Below are 3,232 nucleotides of genomic sequence, written 5' to 3'. Positions count from 1 at the left end.
AATAGATTAATTAGCAAATGAAGGGAGCTCTTGTTCTGTTTTCAGGTTCTTGCAGCCACTCAAGTTCCAGGTTAGGAGGGTCAAAGTTGGTTTCAGGGTAGTGCTGATGTTGTAAGGCAGTTCCACTGGCTATTTGAGGTGCTAAGCTATTTCATATCATGTCCTTTATTTCATGTATTAGTCCTAACACATATAGTCTAATTGCTTGCTTGTTGACAGAGAATATAAAACTTTGTATTGTGCTATATATGGTGTTCTGTTGACATATGGTATACAAAGTGTTGTTAGTTCCATTTTTCAATTACAATGTTTATTTGTTGTAGGATCCAAGAGCAAGGAACATTGAGGATGTATTGATTCTTTCCAGGGATCACCTATACAAAATGAACTACATGGATTTGATTCAAGTAAGTCATTATCACCATCATTGTATCTAAGATTTCAACTCCCAATTCAATTTGCATTTTAAAGAATTAAAATGACTTCATATTCTTTCTACACTTCAGGTTCATCGGAAGAGGAAAGCTGATATCACACTTTCTTGTCTTCCATTTAATGAAAGGTAGGTTTCCTCTCCAATATATTTGCTTTTTATAAAGATACATTGCTTCCACTCAATCCAACTATAGAAGAGAGTGAATTGGCTAAGGATTTGAAAAAAGAATGAATACAGAAGTTATTTCTCATAAAATGAAAACTTACCTTAAGTTGAAGATCTTTATTTGCTACTATATAGTGAATTAGGTAATCAAGTATTGTAATTAGCCTGCATAAGTTTACACCCAAGTAAAATCATAAAATAACAGTATCCTTTTATGGAAGATCACTACTTCTCCCTTTTTTTGGTTTGTTCTCAAGTGCCTAAACTTTAAAGTCCCATTTATGTAGTAAACTAATAGGTTAACATATCATTGGGCCATATTTTATTTTGTCAAGATAATGACACTGATGAGCTTTTGTTGTTGCCCATGTAGTGGAATCAACTGTGTGCATTTCTTTTTGTCATGTCTATTCAAAATTCTTTCCCCTTAATACTATATTAAGGAAGTTGCTTGAACTACAGGCAGAGCTGGAAGCCAAGAAGTTGAAAAAGAAGGCGATGGAGGATGAAGCAGTAGCATAGAAGAAAAAGAGACAAGCAATAGAGAGTGCTCTGAGATATCTATTTCAACGGTAGGGTGAGGAGCTGCCACCAGACATCGCAGCAGGCATGAATTTCGTAGAAGGACAGAGTGAAAAATAGAATCCTAGGATTGGACTTATTTTGGTTTGAAGCAAATATTTTTTTGAATTTGACTATACAATTCTTAGCAAGAGATTTACTATGTTGATATTTTTATAAATATATTTTTTTCCATTTAATTTTGTTGTTTTTACCACATGTTAAGATTCAATAGATGAAAAATATATTTATAGTATTAAAAAAGTCCAAAAAAGGCCAAAAAATGTATCTTTAAAATTAAAGAAAAAATATCATTTTTTTAAAAGGAAAATCGATTTTTTTTTAAATTTGTATTGAAATTAGCGGCGATTTTATAACCGTCACAAACAGTCCTAAATTAAAAATGTAATAACATTGTGGCGGTTTATAACTACCGGTAAAAAATAGACTAAATCCTAATACTTGTATATCGCGGCGGTTTAAAAACGCCGCTACATTAGTTGCAGCAAAATACTATTCAGCAGCGGTTATACCAGCGGTTGCTGGAACCTACCGCAAAATCACCTCACCGCACTAATAACCAAGGCAGTCCACTAAACCGCCAAAATTTGATTTTGAAGCGTTTTAAAATTGCCGCTAGTGTGTGTGTTACGTTGTTAATAATGTCAATGATGATTGTATACATGGTAATGCATGTATGTTCTTATATTAATTGGTCATAAAGAACAACTAATGGCTGGTGTTGGAGCGAGGTAGCAACAACAAAGATCAATGAAGTTATAGACTTCTGTGAAATATTATTATTTACCAATGTGTCATTTTTATTGAAACTTAATACTAAAATATTGTTATTTCTTAACTATTTATTTAGGTACTACTATTTTTACCACTGTGGTACTTTTTTTTTTTTGGGCATGCTGATAATGAGGTGCCAAAGCGTGAAGTGCTTCAAATGAAAGAAACGCTTTTATGGTAAGCACATTCTTGAAGGAAAATAGAGGTAATATCCACTTTGGTCTCTGAAATTCCTAACTTGCTTTAGATTAGTCTCTCATTTTATAAAATGACCAAATAAGTCTCCGACTCTCAGAATCGTGAATCTCCGTTGGTCCAAAAGTTAAGAGATGTTTTAACGGCGCTGAGGTGTATAATTAAGTACCAAATTGGCACTTAATTAAATGACGTCGTTTAGTGGTGAAACTACAATTACGAAAAAATGACGCCGATTTGCCCCCGTAATCTATCCTTCCCAATTAAAAAACTCCCAAATGGTCCCCCAATTACCTAAAGTTTCTTTCTCGTCACGCTCATCACCTCTTCGTCTTCCTCAAGTCAGCGTCATCATGGCTCGCCGCGGTCGTCTGCTATCCGCTCAATTGATTAGCGAAGCTCTTCGTCTCTGTCAATATCATCATCCTCAAACATTTTTTACGGTGAACGGTAAAGGTTTAGGTTTTTTATTTTTATTTTTTGCACTGTGTTGATGTTAGTTAGGTGATTACCATGGTATATTATGATTCTAATACTTGCATTTAACTTTTTTGAATATTTTCTGCTATTCATTTTTTTGGCAGTTGTGTTCTAGAGTTTAGGGTTTCTTTTTTTGCTACAGTGCTAATTTCTTGTGGTGATATTCTGGCGTGCAAAGTTAAATGCATGTGATAGTGCGTAGTTAAGGGTTTGTTAATTAATGGTTTGTTAGTATGTGATTGTTTAACATTTTTTGAAAATTGAAAATTTTTGTAATGGTGAATTCTAGTATATTTTGTTGTGTTTTCTCAAATGAGTGATCGGCTGAGGCTCATTTTTTACCATGGAGGGAGGTTTGAGACCCAAGTTTCTAATGGTAGATTTGTATACACATTAAGTCACACTGATGAATGACTTAGAGTTGATGCAGATTACTTGGATCTTTTTGACATAACTAGTTACTACAAGGAATTGGGCTATGATAAAGCTGATGCTTGCTGGTACTTAGACCTTAAAGATGGTTTAGAATATGGTTTGAGGAGGTTGAAGCTGGACCAAGATTTAAGGGATATGGTTAGCCTTTGTCGCCAAAATGATAAT

The 3,232-nt window shown here is 34.0% G+C and overlaps 1 long non-coding RNA gene across 1 annotated transcript; it reads left to right on the top strand.

Moving 5' to 3' along the window:
• Nucleotides 1-321: 321 nt before the first annotated feature.
• LOC140178193 (uncharacterized) lies at nucleotides 322-1,269 on the top strand. The gene is made up of 3 exons (XR_011870450.1): nucleotides 322-407; nucleotides 507-562; nucleotides 1,064-1,269. It is a non-coding gene; the product is annotated as an uncharacterized lncRNA (long non-coding RNA).
• Nucleotides 1,270-3,232: the final 1,963 nt, after the last annotated feature.

The sequence above is a fragment of the Arachis hypogaea genome, chromosome 13, assembly GCF_003086295.3.
Source record: "Arachis hypogaea cultivar Tifrunner chromosome 13, arahy.Tifrunner.gnm2.J5K5, whole genome shotgun sequence".
Lineage (NCBI taxonomy): Eukaryota > Viridiplantae > Streptophyta > Magnoliopsida > Fabales > Fabaceae > Arachis > Arachis hypogaea.
The sequence above is the reverse complement of the archived record's forward strand: the minus strand, read 5'-3'. Positions and strand labels throughout refer to the sequence as shown.